Source organism: Mobula birostris, chromosome 3, assembly GCF_030028105.1.
Source record: "Mobula birostris isolate sMobBir1 chromosome 3, sMobBir1.hap1, whole genome shotgun sequence".
NCBI lineage: Eukaryota > Metazoa > Chordata > Chondrichthyes > Myliobatiformes > Myliobatidae > Mobula > Mobula birostris.
This window is the reverse complement of record NC_092372.1, coordinates 173170260-173192136: the sequence shown is the minus strand read 5'-3', so window position 1 is coordinate 173192136 and position 21877 is coordinate 173170260. Positions and strand designations below refer to the sequence as shown.

Here is a 21877-nt window from a genome sequence, read left to right as displayed (position 1 = left end):
CTTTAATTATTATTTGCCAGTCTATCTTAGCTAATTCACGTCTCATACCTTCAGTATTACCCTTCTTTAAGTTCAGAACCTTTGTTTCTGAATTAACTATGTCACTCTCCATCTTAATGAAGAATTCCACCATATTGTGGTCACTCTTACTCAAGGGGCCTCTAAAGACAAGATTGCTAATTAACCCTTCCTCATTGCTCAATACCCAGTCTAGAATGGCCTGCTGTCTAGTTGGTTCCTCGACACGTTGGTTCAGAAAACCATCCTGCATACATTCCAAGAACTCCTCTTCCTCAGCACCCTTACCAATTTGGTTCACCCAATCTATATGTAGATTGAAGTCACCCATTATAACTGCTGTTCCTTTATTGCACGCATTTCTAATTTCCTGTTTAATGCCATCCCCAACCTCACTACTACTGTTAGGTGGCCTGTACACAACTCCCACCAGCGTTTTCTGCCCCTTAGTGTTATGCAGCTCTACCCATATCGATTCCAAATCCTCCCGGCTAATGTCCTTCCCTTCTATTGCATTAATCTCCTCTCTAACCAGCAATGCTACCCCACTTCCTTTTCTTTCATGTCTATCCCTCCTGAATATTGAATATCCCTGAATGTTGAGCTCCCATCCTTGGTCACCCTGGGGCCATGTCTCTGTGATCCCAACTATATCATATTCATTAATAACTATCTGCACTTTCAATTCATCCACCTTGTTACGAATGCTCCTTGTATTGACACACAAAGCCTTCAGGCTTGCTTTTACAACACTCTTAGCCCTTATACAATTATGTTGAAAAGTGGCCCTTTTTGATTTTTGTCCTGGATTTGCCAGCCTGCCACTTTTACTTTTCACCTTACTACTTTTTGCTTCTACCCTCATTTTACACCCCTCTGTCTCTCTGCACTTGTTTCCATCCCCCTGCCACATTAGTTTAAATCCTCCTGAACAACAGTAGCAAACGCTCCCCCTAGGACATTGGTTCCAGTCCAGCCCAGGTGCAGACCGTGCTGTTTGTACCGGTCCCACCTCTTCCAGAACTGGTTCCAATGCCCCAGAAATTTGAATCCCTCCCCCTTGCACCATTTTTCAAGCCATGTATTCATCTGATATATCCTCCTATTTCTACTCTGACTAGCACGTGGCACTGGTAGTAATCCAGAGATTACTACCTTTGTGGTCCTACTTTTTAGTTTATCTCCTAACTCTCAAAATTCACCTTGTAGAACCTCATCCCGTTTTTTACCTATATTGTTGGTACCTATGTGCACCACGACCACTGGCTGCTCACCCTCCCACTCCAGAATGTCCTGCAGCTGCTCAGGGACATCCTTGACCCTTACACCAGGGAGGCAACATACCCTCCTGGAGTCTCGTTTGTGGCCACAGAAACACCTATCTATTCCCCCTTACAATTGAATCTCCTATCACTATAGCTCTCCCACTCCTTTTCCTTCTCTCCTGTGCCGCAGAGCCACCCATGGTGCCATGAACTCGGCTGCTGCTGCCTTCCCTGATGAGACATCTCCCCCAACAGTATCCAAAACAGTATGTCTGTTTAGGAGGGAGATGACCTCAGGGGACTCCTGCACTACCTGCCTACTGCTACGCTGTCTAGTGGCCACCCATTCCCTTTCTGCCTGTGTAGCCTTTACCTGCGGTGTGGCCAACTCACTGAACGTGCTATTCACGACTTTCTCAGCATCGCGGATGCTCCAGTATGAATCCAGTCGCAGCTCCAGCCGCTCAGTGCGGTCTGCCAGAAGCTGCAGATGGACACGTTTCCTGCACACATAGTCGTCAGGGACACTGGAAGTATCCCTGATTTCCCACATGCTGCAGGATGAACAAACCACGGGGCCGATCTCAGCTGTCATGACCTACCCAATACGCTACAGTCGCGCCACCTTCCTTGCTTCAAATAAAATACCGCTGCAGACCGTTCTCCTTTTAAAGGAACTTACCCGGCCTTACCTCACTTGGAGTGAAGCTCGTCCTCAGCCTCTGCTTGCCGAAGCCACTTGATACAAAGCCTTCCTACTCTGTCTCCCTCTACTCCGTCGCCCGCTCCGGCAAACTGCTCTCTTTTAAAATACTCCCGCTGCCTCACAGTCCGACTTAAACGTGCTTGCGCAGTCCTGCCCCGATCAACTGCCGAGGAAGATGATTATTTGACAAAGGTAATGCATTATGAACCATTATAGAGTTTTATTAACTGTTGTTGGTCCATAGGAGATTCACCAGGTTAATTCCTTGGTTGAGGTTGTCCTAACCAAAAGAATCTATACAGTTTAGGTTTATATGCCTATGAGGATGAACAGGTTTAAACTTTAAAGATTGGGGGAGGGGGTTGAAATATTTTGAAATATTTACACTAGTGGGAGAACTACAAACAAGGGGATATTGCTGCAAAATAGAGGCCAATCAGCTAAAATTGGGGTGTACACAACCTTCTTTTCTCAGAGGGTAGTGAGCAAGTAGTTTGACACTTTGAGGGAGAGAAAAAAGGCAAGAAAAATAGTGTGATGAATTACTAGATACATCTAAAGTAGAGACAGATAAATAGTTGAAAGATCAAGAGTTGTGGGGAACTGACACAAGAACATTTGAGGCCTGCGGTAGATTAGCTATTACCATATTGAATGGTGGGGCAGGCTTGAGGGACCTAGTTGACAAATCCTGTGTAATTTTGTTCTATTTTTTTTGTGCCTGTTTTTTATTTCCCTTAAGTTTCAAACAGTTTTCTGGCATATAGCGTCTTGGTTGCTCTTTGGACACTTCTTCCATTTGCTCCATATTTGTGCATAAGCCTCCTTGAACACACCAAATGAACCCTTTTCTCCATTCCCCTGCTTGGCTGGGCAGATAATGCAAATTGCTCAAAATTAGTTAATTTGGCACTTGCTAAGATTTGGTCATGGTCCTGGATGAGTTAACTTGTCACTGCTAAACTGAGCTGTCTGGACATTACAGAGTGCATTTTTATTCAATTGCAGAAGTTTTGTAAGGTGCACATTCCACTGTCAGCACTAACGAATGTGCAATTGTGACTACAATGCTAATTCTTTCCAGTGCTTGCCGTTAATGAAGAACAGTTGAGAGCACTGGATCATGTGATGTTAAAACTTAGAAATATTTGCATAGATGTGCAACACACACAAAATGCTGTAGGAACTCGGCAGGTTAGGCAGCATGTATGGAAAGCATACATGCTGTAGGAACTCGGCAGGTTAGGCAGCATGTTGGCATCAAACGGTTGATATTTCAGGCCAAGACCCTTCATCAAGACTGGAAAGGAGGACGGAAGAAGATGGAGGAAAGGGAAGGGGTATAGTATAGGCTAGAAGGTGATAGGTGAAGTGACATGGGCAGGACTGATGAAGTGAAGCTGGGAAGCGGAAAAGTAAAGGGCTGGAGAAGAAGGAATCTGAGAGGAGAGTGGACCATGAAGAAAGTGAAGGTGAAGGGGCACCAGGGGAAGGTGATAGGCAGGTGAGGAAAAGAAAAGAGGTAAGGGGGAATTGAAGACGAGAGAAGCGGGGGTGGGGGGAGAGGTGTGGAAGTTGGAGAAAACTATGTTCATGACCTCAGGTTGGAGGCAACCTAGACGAAATGTAAGGTGTTGTTCCTCCAACCTCGGAGTGAGTAATTAGTTGTTGTGAAGTGAACCTGGCACTGAACTATTTCACTCAAGATGAACCATTAATACCCAGTTGCTAAGCAGTACTTTTCCACCACAGCTGTGTAACTCCTATAATCTATTAATCGTTAACCCAAATTAATAGGAAGGATGAGCAGGATTTCACTTCAATTATTATCATAAATCTGTATCTGGACAAGGTGTGCCTCTACCACCTGTGCTTCGAAGAAGTTTAATTTAAATAAATGAGTCATTCCTAACCAAATCAGAATGTATTTGTTATACAATTTGGTACATCATAATTGATAACAGCAAAGCTACAAAAAAACAAATTATAACTGCCAGTGCCTTTCACAACAATGAAAACGACTTGGGTGTGAGTGTCTGTGGAGGGAAGAACACCTTCCTTATTAGCATTAAATTCCTCAAACTCTTGGTATAACAACAACTAATGAAGGAATACTTTGCTTTCAAAATCTTCATAAAATTTGCAAATAAAATGGAATCCATTCACTGAGAAGACAAAAATTTGCATTCAAGACTTATCTTTATATCAACGTAACCTCATTTTGTCTTTTACATTTCTGGAAGACACTGGTTATTTGGTAGACTAAAGTTCTAGTACAAGCTATTATACAATTATAAGTTTTTTCTGTTTTTGCTGAAATGTAGCCACAAGACAGAGAATTCATTAAATCACTTTTACCCTCACTGCATTATAATGATTGGTGTTGATAAAGCCTATTAATATGAACACTTATTATCTTCTGCTTGGTTAAACAGTAGAAAATTAGGATGTCTTGTGCTCAGTGGTGGCATGGCTCGAAGGGCATGTTGTATTACAAAATTTTTAAAATATAAACTACACACAATACTCCAATCTGTCCAAGTTCTTCTGCAGACCCCTTGCATCCTCAGCACGACCTGCCATTCCATCTATCTTTGTTTCGTCTACAAGCTTGGCCACAAAGCCATTGGTTCCATTATCCAAGTGTTGACATATTTGCAGGTCTACATGTCATCAGAAACCAATAAAAAAAGGTCCCCTTTATTCTGGTTTTGTTGCCTCCTGCCCATCAGCCAATTGTCTATCCATGCTAATATCTTCCCTGTAATACCATGGACTCTTATCATTTGCAGCACTTCGTCAAAGGTCTTCTGACAATCAAAGTAAACAACATCCACTGACTCTCCTTTATCTATCCTACCTGTTATTTCCTCAACGAATACCAACAGATTTGTCAGGCAAGATTTCCCTCAAGGAAACCATGCTGACTTTGGGTTATTTTGTCATGCACCTCCAAGTACCCTGAAACATCATCCTTAATGATGGACTCCAACTTCTTCCCAACCACTGAAGTCAGGCTAACTGGCCTATAAATTCCTTTCTACTGCCTCCCTCCCTGCTTAAAGAGTGGAGTGACATTTGCAATTTTGCAGTCCTCTGAACCATTCCAGAATCTAGTGATTCTTGAAACATCATTATTTGTGCCTCCAGAGTTTCTTCAGCTACCTCTTTCAGAACCCTGGGGTGTAGTCCATCTGGTCCAGGTGATGTATCTACCTTCAGACCTTTGAGCTGACCAGGCCCCTCCTGCTTAGTAATAGCAACTGCACTCACTTCTACCCTGACACACTCAAATTTTTGGCATACTACCAGTCTCTTCCACAGTGAAGATCAATGCAAAATACTTACTATGTTCCTTTACCATTTCTTTGTCCCCTATTACTACCTCTCCAGCATCTTTTTTTCAGTGGTCCAATATCCATTCGTGCTGTTTTTTTCCCACTTTATATTTCTGAATAAATACTTGATACCCCCTTTGATAGTTTTGGCTAGCTTACCTTCATCTTTTCTCTCCTTATGTTTTTTTTTACTTTGGTTTTTGCATTCCCTTGTCACCCACAGTTTCTACACCCTCCCTTTAGAATACTTCTTCATCTTTGGGATGTATCTTTCCTGTGCCTTCCAAATTGCCCCCAGAAATTCAAGTCATTGCTGTTCTGTCATCATTTGTGTTAGTGTCCCCTTGCAACTAACTTTGGCCAACTCCTCCCTTGTGGCTACCATGGAGGAATTTGATTCCCAGATCCCTTAAAAGGGATGAGGAAGTCCGCATTAGAGATATCTTTAGTATGTCAGAAGAGAGGAGCTGTGCACCAAGAGTGGCAGGAGACTAGCTGGGGTGTGGTTGTTAGGAAGTGTTTGATAGGAGTGGTCCTTATAGTCTTCTCCAGATGTGAGAAACCCCACTCATGGAAGCAGTACAGGAATGGATTTGATGAACATGTAAGATATGTCAAGGTGAGCTGGAAATTACTGAAAACATTTTGTAATCCATTTTGTAATTGAATAGTCATAGTCATACTTTATTGATCCTGAGGGAAATTGGTTTTCGTTACAGTTGCACAATAAATAATTAAATAGTGATAAAACCATAAATAATTAAATAGTAATATGTAAATTATGCCAGGAAATAAGTCCAGGACCAGCCTATTGGCTCAGGGTGTCTGACCCTCCAAGGGAGGAGTTGTAAAGTTTGATGGCCACAGGCAGGAATGACTCCCTATGACGCTCAGTGTTGTATCTCGGTGGAATGAGTCTCTGACTGAATGTACTCCTGTGCCCAACCAGTACATTATGTAGTGGATGGGAGACATTGTCCAAGACGGCATGCAACTTGGACAGGACAGAATCAGGAATTCATTCATTGATCTGCAATAATCAGTTGGGTTTGCCAAATGAGTTGGTGAAGAATATTAAGAAATAGAATAGTACAGCACTGGACAGGCCATTCACTCCAGGTATTGTGCCAATTTATATTAAATATCCTCATCCTCTTCCTGTGCATCATCCATATCCCTCCATTCCCAACATATTCTCTATCCATAAGCCTCAAATTCCACCAAGCTGCTGCTCCCACTACTACACCAAGTAACCCATTCCTAGCACTTACACTTGGTGTTTATTTATATAGATACAGTGGCATGCAGAAGTTTGGGCACCCCTGGTCAAAATTTCTGTTACTGTGAAAAGCTAAGTGAGTAAACAATGACCTGATTTCCAAAAGGCATAAAGTTAAAGATGACACATTTCTTTAATATTTTAAGCAAGATTACTTTTTTAATTCCATCTTTTACAGTTTCAAAATAACAAAAAAGGAAAAGGGCCCAAAACAAAAGTTTGGTCACCATGCATGGTCAGTACTTAGTAACACCCCCTTTGGCAAGTATCACAGCTTGTAAACGCTTTCTGTAGCCAGCTAGGTGTCTTTCAATTCTTGTTTGGGGGATTTTCACCCATTCTTCCTTGCAAAAGGCTTCTAGTTCGGTGAGATTCTTGAGCTGTCTTGCATGCACTGCTCTTTTGAGGTCTATCCACAGATTTTCGATGATGTTTTGGTCGGGGGACTGTGAGGGCCATGGCAAAACCTTCAGCTTGTGCCTCTTGAGGTAGTCCATTGTGGATTTTGAGATGTGTTCAGGATCATCCTATTGTAGAAGCCATCCTCTTTTCATCTTCAGCTTTTTTACAGATGGTCTGATGTTTGCTTCCAGAATTTGCTGCTATTTAATTCTTCCCTCTACCAGTGAAATATTCCCCGTGCCACTGGCTGCAATACAAGCCCAAAGCATGTTCGATCCACCCCCATGCTTAACAGTTGGAGAGGTGTTCTCTTCATGAAATTCTGTACCCTTTTTTCCTCCAAACATACCTTTACTCATTGCAGCCAAAAAGTTCTATTTTAACTTCATCAGTCCACAGGACTTGTTCCAAAATGCATCCAGCTTATTTAGATGTTCTGTTGCAAACTTCTGACACTGAATTTTGTGGTGAGGATGCAGGAAAGATTTTCTTCCGATGACTCTTCCACGAAAGTCATATTTGTGCAGGTGTCGCTGCACAGTAGAACAGTGCACCACCACTCTAGAGTCTGCTAAATCTTCCTGGAGGTCTTTTGCAGTCAAACTGGGGTTTTGATTTGCCTTTCTAGCAATCCTACGAGCAGTTCTCTCGGAAAGTTTCCTTGGTCTTCTAGACCTCAACTTGACCTCCACCGTTCTTGTTAACTGCCATTTCTTAATTACATTACAAACCGTGGAAACGGCTACCTGAAAACGCTTTGCTATCTTCTTATAGCCTTCTCCTGCTTTGTGGGCATCATTTATTCGAATTTTCAGAGTACTAGGCAGCTGCTTAGAGGAGCCCATCTCTGCTGATTGTTGGGACAAGGTTTGTCTGTCTGTCTGTCTGTATCTTGTTTTACGGCGGTTGGCATCCAGCTTAATGGTGCATTACCGCCACCCTCTGCTCCAGAATGTGCACTAGACATACATTCTAAATCCCTTGGGACAAGGTTTGAGGAGTCAGGGTATTTATAAAGCTTTGAAATTTGCATCACCTGGCCTTTCCTAATGATGACTGTGAACAAGCCATAGCCCTAACAAGCTAATGAAGGTCTGAGACCTTGGTAAAAGTTATCTGAGAGCTCAAATCTCTTGGGGTGCCCAAACTTTTGAATTGTGCTCCTTTCCTTTTTTTCACTGTAAAATTGTACAAAACAAAAATAATACACTAATCTTGCTTAAAATGTTGAAATGAATGTTTCATCTTTAACTTTACGACTTCTGGAGATCAGTTCATCTTCTACTCACTTAACTATTCACAGTAACAGAAATTTTGACCGGGGTGCCCAAACTTTTGCATGCTACTCTGTGTGTGTGTGTGTGTGTGTGTGTATATATATATATATATATAATATAATTTTTTTTAATGCCTCTCACATAGTTTATAAACTTCACCCCACTGATCAAAAATACATGTCCTCTGGTCTTTGACATTTCTACACTGGAGAAAAGATTCTGACTGTCTATTCTATCTTTCTCATAATTTTGAAACCCCTATCCTGTCTCCCCCTAGCCTTCAATACTCCAGGGAGAACAACCCAAGTTTGTCCAATCTATCCTTATGTCCCCTTCCCAATTGTGGCGTCTAAGTTCTCTCAACTGGTCACTAGTGAATTTTGTTAGGAATTGGAGTGTGGAGAGTGTGACCATTGTCTACAATGGCGACAATGATTTAGCAGCATCCTTACAAAAAAAAATCCCTGTATCCGGTCCTCCTATTAGTTTGATGTACTAGAAAGAACCAGAGAAGAATGATTTTGAAGGATGCCCTTTATTGTTAATGAAACAGCAGTTAGCCAATGGGTAAATCCTCAGAGGAGGAAATAAAGTATGATTTTAAAAGCGAGTATTTTTCCCAAGTTAATTATTCTATAGATGCAATGTGTATAAGTGCACTTATCTTTTTTTTTTAGTAGTAGTATGAAATAGTGAAAAATAGCCTTAGTCATTTGCTGCTCGATAGTGGAAACTGTCAACCCAGACTGGCCATTCTGAAATGTGTCTGGAGGCCTCGCGTTGCTGATTCACATGAGAATCTATATCAACTGAGCCAAGTGGATGTTAATTGCAATGAATTAACTGCCATATATCCTTGTACTGATCGTTCGTACTTTTAGCTCTGCACTCTGCAAATGGTGTAATAAATACTGTACCTGGAGAAAAATCATTCATGGGCAGTTCCTGACATCATCTCTCTCCATGGAGCTCTGACTGGCAGATGATTTAATCGGCACTGTTCACACTGACTTCTTTTTGTCCTTGGAACAACCATGGATTAGGAGTTTAAAACTGGGGAACTGACCAAACTATTCTTGCATTCACACTGCTAACCACAAAATAAATTCTTCTCTTCAACTCAAAAGAACCTTCAGAACGTTTCAATAAACTTATTTTTTTAAACAGTTCTGATCATTGATCTGAAATGCTGACCATTGTCTAAAGCTTAGATTTTTGAACAAAGTGTTCTTTTAAGGCCTGAATGTTATTGTAGAAGTGATTCTTCTGGGTCAGTGATTGTAAAATTTACTCCAACTGCTTTTTTATTAAAGGGGATATTTTATTGTGTTTTCAAACATCACAGATTTGTATTTCTACATTAAAATAAATTAGGAATAGTTAAAACAGGAAATGCAATGGATGTTAAAAGGTGAAGCTGTTTTCATATGCAGTTCCCTAATTCATTTGTTTCCCTAAACTGGGGAAAATAAACAATGAAGTGCGTTAACACAGGCAGGGCATCCACGAAAAGGAAAATACAGTCATCGTCTCAGGCCAAGACCCTTCATCAGGACTGGAAAGGAAGGGGGAAGAAGCCAGAATAAGTGCATTAGCTGTTAGCCATGGCAGTGTTTATTTCAACCACCATTGCTCCTGACTTTCTCTTTGTCACTCAGTCCCTATACATCTTTCACATCCTCTGTTTGTGCTGTCCTTCTGTGAAACTGAGAGATTCCAGGTTCCAGTGTGATGGCTCAGTTTATTTAAGATGTATTGAGTTGCTGGATTCTTGAGTGGTGATCATTGCAAAATGGAATTAAGGAAAATTGAAAGACACTGAAACTGTCCTCAATTCTCTTGCATGTTCCTCCTCCTTAGAGGGTTCCGTTGCCTCAGGTTCTGAAGTGGTGGGATGCATGGATTCTGTGCCAAGTGGGGGAGGAGCTGTGAGTCAGCTGGGGTGATATACTGCGTCCGGTGCTCCCGATGCGGCCTTCTATATATTGGCGAGACCCGACGCAGGCTGGGGTTTCGCTGAACACCAAGCTCTGTCCGCCAGAGAAAGCGGGATCTCCCAGTGGCCACACATTTTAATTCCACATCCCATTCCCATTCTGACATGTCTATCCACAGCCTCCTCTACTGTCAAGGTGAAGCCACACTCAGGTTGGAGGAACAACACCTTGTATTCCATTTGGGTAGCCTCCAACCTGATGGCATGAACATTGACTTCTCTAACTTCTGTTAATGCGCCACCTCCCCTTCGTACCCCATCCCTTATTTATTTATTTATTCTCCCTCTGTCCCTCACACTATATTCCTTGCCCATCCTCTGGGCTCCCCTCCCCCTTTCTTTCTCCCTAGGCCTCCCATCCCATGATCCTCTCCCTTCTCCAGCCTCATATCCCTTTTGCTAATCAACTTCCCAGCTCTTAGCTCCATCCTTCCCCTTCCTGTCTTCTCCTATCATTTCGGATCTCCCCCTCTCCCTCCCACTTTCAAATCTCTTACTATCTCTTCTTTCAGTTAGTCTTGACGAAGGGTCACGGCCCGAAATGTCAGCTGTTCCTCTTCCTACAGATGCTGCCTGGCCTGCTGTGTTCACCAGCATTTTTTGTGTGTGTTGCTTGAATTTCCAGCATCTGCAGATTTCCTCGTGTCTATATTTTCCTTGGAAATTTATGGTAATGAGACCATGTGCGTAGGGGCATGTTAATGAATGGTTGTTATCTTTCAGGTAGTTAACATTAGGCCGATTATGTCATATATTTCAACGGAGGAATTAATAATGAATTAGACCTTGGCTTCGGAGTATACAGATGTAAAAGTATCATCAGAGTAGTGTAACTCAGTGACCAAGAATGGAGTAACCTTGGTTTAATGTGGCAGTGTGGATCAGTTTCCATTTGTCTGTAGATGAACTCTTCTCCAGCCGGTCCCTGTTGGAGGGAAGATGCAATATTGCGGTGAGGGATAGTGTGAAAAGATGACTGGTGGTTTCTTCTCCCTTGAGTGCAATGGGCATATTTACAAGTTTGCTCAAGATGTGAACAAAGTGGGATTTTGAATAGGGAGAAGGTATAAATTACATTCAAGGGAATGTGGAGAAGGTGAGTGAGTGGGCAAGAACATAATAGAACATAAAAGTTTTTTAAAATTATGAGAGATTAAGTACCAATATTAATCAAAGGTGTCCTTGGGCATAAGTTACTAGAAGCCATCATGGAATTGCAGCAAACTGGTGAATCTTTTGGAATTCCTGACCCTGAACAACTGTGGAGGTGCAGTCTTTGAATTTATTCTTAACTGAGATAAACAGATATTAAGTGGATTGAAGGGATGTGGGCTTGTACAGGAAAAAGGCATTGAAGTAGAAGGTCAAGTTGTGATCTTGAAGGAGAGAGTAGGTCAAAGAGCTTAATAAGTTTTTTTTGCTTCTGTGTTTCTAAGTTCATAATTTGTTGTGGACCCACTGATTAGGATAGAGGTTTGCTATTCCTCTGTAGCAGACATAAACTGTTAGAAGTTTTTTTTGAAAGCAGTCAAATGAGAAGAATTTTTCATAATCCCTCTCATTGATGAAGAATGTTGGAAGTTAGCAAAGGCCATGTGAAGTATTGTTGTTTATATAATCCAGAAGTACCAGCTAAATCAGGGCATCATTTAGCATGCTCTGTTAACTAGATGTATTTTTACATTTGTAGATATTACATTTTTTCCATATACCAAACTGCAAGAAGTCAATTTAAGGACTCTTCATCAGAACTGATTTTTCTTTGAGTTAATATGCCAGTTTAGCAAGCAGTTAAGAAGGCAAATAATATGGTAGCTTTTGATGAAGGTCCCAGATCTGAAGCTAACTGTGTGTCTCCACGTTCACTACTTGAACCATTGAGTTTCCCAGCATTTTCTGTTTTATTGCTGATTTTTGAGAGTATTTGAGTAAGAGATAGATGTTTTTGCAATAATTGAATGGGACTCTAAATGAGACTCTAGCGAGACTCTAGAGCATGTGGCCAAGTGGTTAAGGCGTTCGTCTAGTTACCTCAAGGTCGCTAGTTTGAGCCTCAGCTGTGGCAGTGTGTTTGTGCCCTTGAGCAAGGCACTTAATCACACATTGCTCTAATGTCTGTGCGAGGAGTGGCGCCCCACACAGACTTCCAATCTGCGCCTTGAAAGCATGAAAACGCCCGACGCAGGCCTCTCATGGTCTGAGTCGACGTTTCCTCCCTCCCCCTAGAGAGACTGCAACTGGAATATATAGATTTGCTTTCTCACTTCAGAGAAAGGTGGACATTGGTGATACAATGGACAGAAGTTTGGCCGATTCCCCAGTGAGATGTTTATGTATGAGGAGGAATGTAGCAGTAAAACCTGGTACTCTTTAGAGTTTGGAAGAATGGGAGACCATTGAAAGAATCAATATTCCTACGAGGTCAGGAAGGCCCAAAGATGCTGAGTGGATATCTTCCCTGCCTGGACTGTCTAGAACCAGGGGATATGGTTTCAAAATAAGGAGCTTGCCATTCAGGACTGATGAAAAACAGTTTCACTCAGAGAATTGTGAATATTGGAAATCATTATCCAAGAGAGTGTGGAGCCTCAGTGTTTAGTAACCGTAAAGATTGGTGTTTATAGTAAGAAAGGTAGTCTTCAGTTTTAGTGTGATAATGATGAGTTTAATGCAGTGAATACATAAATTATATATTTAATGTAATACATACATGAATAATGTAAAGTGATGCATTTTGGGAGATTTACTAGCAAAAAGTATATACATCAAATGGAACTACTGGTGAATGAAAGAATCAAATAGAGTTCATTATAAAATCCAAGCATCTCTGAACGTGGTTGCCAACTTAAATTATGAAGGCATATGCAAAGTGAACTTTCATTAACTGGAACATAGAATTTAAGAATTGGGAGGTTATGGCACAGTTGAGTAAATTGTTAGGACACATTTAAAGTATTGTGTGTTGTTCTGGTCAACACACTATAAGAAGGATGTGATTTGCACTTACAGAGTGCAGATGGATTCACCAGATATCATCTGTGAGGAGAGATTGAATAGGCAGGGGTTGTTTACTTTGGAAAGGGGGTTGGATGTGTGTTTGGAATCTGATTTGAGGTATACAAAAATTGAGGAGAGTAAATATGGTAGATAGTGAGAAACTACTCCCACTTAGCAGAGGTATCCATGGCCTGAGAGCAGAGGTTTACGATAAGATTTGGGGAAGAATTTTTTTCTTAATTCATAAAACAGTTGAAATCTGCAACATGTTTCCTAAGGAATTGGTAGAGGCTGATATTCTCACATTTTTATAAGTATTTAGGTGAACACTTTAAAACTGCAAGTCAAATGCTTAGAAATGGAATTAGCATGAAGATGGGCCAGTTTCTGTCTGTACACTGCAATGACTCTTGATCTGCCGTGAAAATAGAGGAATGGATTGTTAGATATTATGGTAATAGGGAATTATGAGATTAGTGTAAGAAACTGGTGCTGAGGTGAAAGAACAGACATAATTACAATTGAAAGACAGAATTGGGCCAAGGAGCAGAATGGTCTGCTTCTATGTACAAGTGTTTGATGTTTTCTGAGAGGGATCAATTTTCTGTATAATATTCATAGAAAGTTGCATTCCCGGAGGCTGAGGGACATCTATTCATCTACTGGTTTGTCACCACTTATGCAGCCAGCAGCAAGATTTGCAAAGTGCTAGTGGTCTGAAGAGGAGAGGAGTTGATGAACTAAATTGCCAAGAAATATTTTGATTTAAAATAGTCTGGTAGTTTTCATTGTACAGTAGATTCTGGTTAATTGGGTTATATCAGGACCAGTACATTTTGGCCCAATTATGTGGCTGCTCCAGTTAATGGAAATAGTTAAAAAGGTATTAAAAAAAAGCTAAACTATTGTTTTATTGAGTAACAAATTATGTATTTAAATGAGATACAGAACAAATTATAACAGTATCAATACTCCTAACAGTACTGTAAAACTATATTAATTCCTAATAATTATTGACAGAGGAATTCATCCAGTGTACACAATGAACCAAACCAGTGCAGAGACTTGGTGCAGATAATGAACTGCCTACGCACAATGCTGTTGATGATTGCACCTTCCAAATCTTCATTTTCATTGTAACATTCAAGATGATTATTGTTACCTTCAAGTTCTTTGTAGTTCCTAACTTGTCGAAGTAGTGAAATAATTTCATTTTCACTCCTGGACATTTCTGGCATCTCCGAGCCTGAATGCTTGAAACTGCAGTGAGCAAAATGGTTCCAAATTTCTTATTGCTTATTTCTCACCAGTTATCAGTGACAAAAATCACTGTTTTTTGAACACAAACACATGCAGTTGATGCTATTAGAAAACTGTTCGCTGTAAGTACAATGCAGTGTCTAACAGTCACGTAAGTGCAGGTGACTGACACTAGTTAGATACAAGCTCCTGTCTCAATTAAACGGCATAGTGTCTCAAATAAATGAAGGGCATCCCAGCTATTTTCTCAAGTAGTCTTTGTTTTTTAAGAGTTGTCCCAATGGGATTTCACTGTGTTATGATAGCTGTTTTCACGGGGAGAGTTTACTGGGCTAATATTCCTGCAGTATATTGTACTTGCAGGCAGAGGGTGCGTCAGAGGCTATTTCATAAGGTGTGTTACACTGACACACCGTGAGAAGAGTAAGGTACTGCAGCAAGAAGAAAATAAATTTGAAATTGCACACTTTTCCAAAACTCTCTTAAAAACAATGAATGCCTGGCTTTCTGTATTAAAGATAAGCACTTAAAATTAGGGTTTCCATTATCTGTTGTTAATACTGAAAGCTAGACATTCATTGTTTTATTATAGTTTTCAGTTTTGTTTTGTCTCCCAGAATCAGAAGCAGGCTTATTACCACTGGCATATGTTATGAAATTAGTTTTTTTGTTCTAGTTCAAATGTCACAGACTATGACCTATCCAGTATCAACTAACTTAACCACCTATTATCAGAGGCAGTGAGTTAATGTTATACTTGCAACTTGTATGTTTGAATTGCATTTCGATAATTTCCTTGCCATCCAGATGGTTCCAAGGGTTTGCATGTCCAAATGCATTAGATGCTCAGAATGAGATTATCGCTGACATATGATGTGAAATTTGTTGTACTGTGGCAGCAGTTCAGCACAAAGACGTAACACTTACTATAAGTTACAAAAATAAATATCGTGCAAAAGAGGAGTAATGAGGTAGTGTTCATGAGTTAGCGAACTGTTTAGAAATCTGATGGTGAAGGGGGAGAAACTATTCCTAAAATGTTGAGTGTGAGTCTTTGGACTCCTGTGCCTGTTCCCTGATGGGAATAATGAGAAGAGTGCTTGTCCCAGGAGGTGAGTCTCCTTAACGATGGATGGTGCCTTCTTGGGGCACGACGTTTTGACGATGTGGGATTGTACCCATGATGCATCTGGCTGACTCTCCAACTCTCCGATCCTGTGCGTTGGAGCGATGCAAGCAGTCAGAATGCTCTCAACTGCGTATCAATAGAACTGTGCAAGAGTCTTTAGTAGCATAACAAAAATCTCCTCGAGCTCCTAATGAAGTAAAGCCACTGGCACGCCTTTTTGGTGATTGCATTAATGGATTGGGTCCAGGATAAATCATCCATGATGACGCCCGGGAATTTGAAGCTGCTTACCTTTTCCCCCAGTGACCCTTCAATGAGGATTGGTCTGTCCCTTTGTTAGCTCTCAGTTATCTAATAAGTGGCATGAGAAAATTGAGCACCATAATTGTTTCTTTGGCAGTTTGAACGGTGAACGACTGCTCAAGCACGTGGAGGTCGGCCATTGAGAACAGCGGGAAGAGTTTAAAAGGAAGACAGATTTACAGGGCGGGAATAGAGGGAGACAGAGTAGGAGGGCTTTGGCGATAAAGGGTCGAGGCCAGGGAGGTTATCTGTTTAAAATAAAGACAGAGAGTATGTGTGTGAGCAACACACATCAAAGTTGCTGGTGAACGCAGCAGACCAGGCAGCATCTCTAGGAAGAGGTGCAGTCGACGTTTCAGGCCAAGACCCGTCAGGACGAAGGGTCTCGGCCTGAAACGTCGACTGCAACTCTTCCTAGAGATGCTGCCTGGCCTGCTGCGTTCACCAGCAACTTTGATGAGTGTTGCTTGAATTTCCAGCATCTGCAGAATTCCTGTTGTTTGCGTATGTGTGTGAGGCCGGTTTTCTGTGCTCGGTGTCTGATGTGGGAGGTCCTAGAGACTCCCAGCCTCCCGGACAGCCACATCTGCATCAGGGAGAGTGAGGAGGTGATAGAGAGGAGCTAAAGGTAGGTGGTCACCCCGGGATCACAGGAGACAGAGAAGTAGGTAACAGTCAGGAGAGGGAAGGGCAAGAAGCAGGTACTGGAGAGTACCCCAGTGGCTGGCCCCCTTAACAATAAGTATTCCTGCTTGAGTACTGTTGGGAGGGGGATGGCCTACCTGGGGAAAGCAACAGTGGTCACGCCTCTGGCACAGAGTCTGGCCCTGTGGCTCAGATGGGTAGAGCAAGGAAGAGGATGGCAGCAGTGATAGGGGACTCTATAGCTAGGGGGTCAGATAGGTGATTCTGTGGACGCAGGAAAGAAACACGGATGGTAGTTTGCCTCCCAGGTGCCAGGGTCATGTCCACGATATCTTGAAGTGGGAAGAAGAACAGCCAGAGGTCGTGGTACATACTGGTAACAATGACGTAGGTAGGAAAAGGGAGGAGGTCCTGAAAATAGACTACAGGGAGTTAGGAAAGAAGTTGAGAAACAGGACCTCAAAGGTAGTAATCTCAGGATTACTGCCTGTGCCACGTGACAGTGAGTATAGGAATAGAATGAGGTTGGAGGATAAATGTGTGGCTGAGGGATTGGAGCAGGGGGCAGGGATTCAGATTTCTGGATCGTTGAGACCTCTTCTGGGGCATGTGTGACCTGTACAAAAAGGACGGGTTGCACTTGAATCCAAGGGGGACCAATATGCTGGTGGGAAGGTTTGCTAAGGCTATTGGGGAGAGTTTAAACTAGAATTGCTGAGGGGGTGGGAACAGAACTGAAGTGACGGAGGAAAGGAAGGTTGGCTCACAAATAGAAAAAGTTTGGAGACAGTGCGAGAGGAAGGATAGACAGGTGATAAGAGAAGGGATGCACTCAGTCCGATGGTTTGAGTTGTGTCTATTTTAATGCAAGGAACATCTTGAATAAAGCGGATGAGCTTAGAGCGTGGATCAGCACCTGGAGCTGTGATGTTGTGGCCATAACAGGGACTTGGATGGTGCAGGGGCAGGAATAGCTACTTCAGGTGCCAGGTTTTAGGTGTTTCAGAAAGGATAGGGAGGGAGGCAAAAGAGGTGGGGGCATGGCACTGTTAATCAGAGATAGTGTCACGGCTGCAGAAAAGGAGGAAGTCATGGAGGGGTTGTCTACAGAGTCTCTGTGGATGGAAGTTAGGAACAGGAAGGGGTCAATAACTCTACTGCATGTTTTTTATAGACCACTCAATAGTAACAGGGACATCAAGGAGCAGATAGGGAGACAGATTCTGGAAAGGAGTAATAATAACAGGGTGGTTGTGGTGGGAGATTTTAATTTCCCAAATATTGATTGGCATCTCCCTAGAGTGAGGGGTTTAGATGGAGTGGAGTTTGTCAGGTGTATTCAGGAAGGTTTCTTGGCACAATATGTAGATAAGTCTACAAGAGGAGAGGCTGTACTTGATCTGGTATTGGAAAATGAACCAGGTCAGGTGTCAGATCTCTCAGTGGGAGAGCATTTTGGAGACAGTGATCACAATTCTATCTCCCTTACCATAGCATTGGAGAGGGATAGGAACAGACAAGTTAGGGAAACGTTTAATTGGAGTAAGGGGAACTATGAGGCTATCAGGCAGGAACTTGGAAGCATAAATTGGAAACAGATGTTCTCAGGGAAATGTATGGAAGAAATGTGGCAAATGTTCAGAGGATATTTGCATGGGGTCCTGAGTAGGTACGTTCCAATTTGACATGGAAAGGATGGTACAGTACAAGATCTGTGGTGCACAAAGGCTGTTGTAAATCTAGTCAAGAAGAAAAGAAAAGCATACGAAAGATTCAAAAAACTAGGTAATAATATGAACCTAGAAGATTATAAGGCTAACAATAAGGAGCTTAAGAATGAAATTGGGAGAGCCAGAAGGAGCCATGAGAAGGCCTTGGCGGACAGGATTAAGGAAAACCCCAAGGCATTCTACAAGTATGTAAAGAGCAAGAGGATAAGACGTGAGAGAATAGGACCAATCAAGTGTGACAATGCAAAAGTGTGTTTGGAACCAGAGGAAATAGCGGAGGTACTTAATGAATACTTTGCTTCAGTATTCACTATGGAAAAGGATCTTGGCGATTGTAGGGTTGACTTGCAGCGGACTGAAAAGCTTGAGAATGTAGATATTAAAAAAGAGGATGTGCTGGAGCTTTTGGAAAACATCAAGTTGGAAAAGTCACTGGGACTGGATGGGATGTACCCCAGGCTACTGTGGGAAGCGAGGGAGGAGATTGCTGAGCCTCTGGCAATGATCTTTGCATCTTCAATAAGGATGGGAGAGGTTCCGGAGGATTGGAGGGTTGCGGATGTTTTTCCCTTATTCAAGAAAGGGAGTAGGGATAGCCCAGGAAATTATAGACCAGTGAGTCTTACTACAGTGGTTGGTAAGTTGACGGAGGAGAGCCTGAGAGGCAAGATTTATGAACATTTGGAGAGGCATAATATGATTAGGAATAGGGCAAGGGCAGGTCGTGCCTCACGAGCCTGATTGAATTTTTTGAGGATGTGACTAAGCACATTGATGAAGGTAGAGCCATAGATGTAGTGTATATGGATTTTAGGAAGACATTTGATAAGGTACCCCATGCAAGGCTTATTGAGAAAGTAAGGAGGCATGGGATCCAAGGAGGCATTGCTTTGTGGATCCAGAACTGGCTTGCCCACAGAAGGCAAAGCGTGGTTGTAGACGGGTCATATTCTGCACGGAGGCCGGTGACCAGTGGTGTGCCTCAGAGATCTGTTCTGGGACCCCTACTCTTTGCGATTTTTATAATTGACCTAGATGAGGAAGTGGAGGGATGGGTTAGTAAATTTGCTGATGACACAAAGGTTGGAGGTGTTGTGGATAGTGTGGAGGGCTATCAGAGGTTAAAATGGGACATTGATAGGATGCAAAACTGGGCTGAGAAGTGGCAGATGGAGTTCAACCCAGGTAAGTGTGAGGTGATTCATTGTAGTAGGTCAAATATGATGGCAGAATATGGTATTAATGGTAAGACTCTTGGGGTCCAAGTCCATAGGACACTCAAAGCTGCTACACAGGTTGACTCTGTGATTAAGAAGGCATACGGTGCCTTGGCCCTCATCAGTCGTGGAATTGAGTTTAGGAGCCGAGAGGTAATGTTGCCGCTATATAGGACCCTAGTCAGATCCCACTTGGAGTACTGTGCTCAATTCTGGTCACCTCACTATAGGAAGGACATGGAATCCATAGAAATGGTGCAGAGGAGATTTACAAGGATGTGGGCCGGATTGGGGAGCATGCCTTATGAGAATAGGTTGAGTGAACTCGGCCTTTTCTCCTTGGAGCAGCGGGGGGTGAGAGGTGACCTAATAGAGGTGTATAAGATAATGAGAGCCATTGATCGTGTGGATAGTCAGAGGCTTTTCCCCAGGGCTGAAATGGTTAGCATGAGAGAGCATAGTTTTAAGGTAACACACATAAAATTTGCTGGTGAACGCAGGACAGGAAGCATCTCTAGGGAGAGGTACAGTCGACGTTTCGGGCCGAGACCCTTCGTCAGCACTAACTGAAAGAAGAGCTAGTAAGAGATTTGAAAATGGGAGGGAAGGGGGAGATCTGAAATGATAGGAGAAGACAGGAGGGGGAGGGATGGGTGAACATTAACTTTGCCTCCAACTTTCACCCTGCCCTCAAGTTTACCTGTCCATTTCTGACGCCTCCCTCGCCTTTCTAGATCTTTCTGTCTCTGTCCCTGGAGACAGCTTATCTGCTGATGTCTACTATAAGCCTACTGACTCTCATGGCTATCTGGACTATTCCTCTTCTCACCCTGTCTCTTGCAAAAATGCCATCCCCTTCTCGCAATTCCTCCGTCTTCGCCGCATCTGCTCTCAGGATGAGGCTTTTCATTCCAGGACGAGGGAGATGTCCTCCTTTTTTTAAAGAAAGGGGCTTCCCTTCCTCCACCATCAACTCTGCTCTCAAACGCATCTCCCCCATTTCACGTACATCTGCTCTCACCCCATCCTCCCGCCACCCCACTAGGAATAGGGTTCCCCTGGCCCTCACCTACCACCCCACCAGCCTCCTGGTCCAACATATAATTCTCCGTAACTTCCGCCACCTCCAACGGGATCCCACCACTAAGCACATCTTCCCCCGCCACCCGCTTTCCGTGGGGATCGCTCCCTACACAACTCCCTTGTCCATTCGTCCCCCCCATCCCTCCCCACCGATCTCCCTCCTGGCACTTATCCTTGTAAGTGGAACAAGTGCTACACATGCCCTTACACTTCCTCCCTCACCACCATTCAGGGCCCCAGACAATCCTTCCAGGTGAGGCGACACTTCACCTGTGAGTCGACTGGGGTGATATACTGCATCCAGTGCTCCCAATGCAGCCTTCTATATATTGTCGAGACCCGACGCAGACTGGGAGACCGTTTTGCTGAACACCTATGCTCTGTCTGCCAGAGAAAGCAGGATCTCTCAGTGGCCACACATTTTAATTCCATGTCCCATTCCCATTCTGATATGTCTATCCACGGCCTCCTCTACTGTCAAGATGAAGCCACACTCAGGTTGGAGGAACAACACCTTATATTCCGTCTGGGTAGCCTCCAACCTGATGGCATGAACATTGAATTCTCTAACTTCCGATAATGCCCCACCTCCCCCTCATAGCCCATCTGTTACTTATTAATTATATATATATTATACTACCGCACCCCACCAGCCTCCTGGTCCTATATATATATATATATATATATATATATATATATTCTTTTTCTCTCTCTCCTTTTTCTCCCTCTGTCCCTCTCACTGTACTCCTTGCCCATTCTCTGGGCTTCCCCCCCCCCTTTCTTTCTCCCTCGGCCTCCCGTCCCATGATCCTCTCATATCCCTTTTGCCAATCACCTGTCCAGCTCTTGGCTCCATCCCTCCCCCTCCTGTCTTCTCCTATCATTTCAGATCTCCCCCTCCCCTACCACTTTCAAATCTCTTACTAGCTCTTCTTTCACTTAGTCCTGACGAAGGGTCTCGGCCCGAAACATCGACTGTACCTCTTCCTAGAGATGCTGCCTGGCCTGCTGCGTTCACCAGCAACTTTTGTGTGTGTTGCTTGAAATTCTAGTATCTGCAGATTTCCTCGTGTTATAGTTTTAAGGTGCTTGGAAGTAGGTACAGAAGAAACGTTGGGGTAAGTTTTTTATGCAGAGTGTGGTGAGTGCATGGAATGGGCTACCGACGGTGGTGGTGGATGCGGAAACGATAGGGTCTTTTCAGAGACTCCTGGATGGCTACATGGAGCTTA

The 21877-nt window shown here is 42.9% G+C and overlaps 1 protein-coding gene across 1 annotated transcript in view; it reads left to right on the top strand.

The window, feature by feature from the left end:
• Window positions 1-21877, top strand: part of cmtm8b (CKLF-like MARVEL transmembrane domain containing 8b) — a 68188-nt gene that overhangs the window by 25448 nt on the left and 20863 nt on the right. The gene's annotated exons all lie outside the window — the stretch shown is intronic.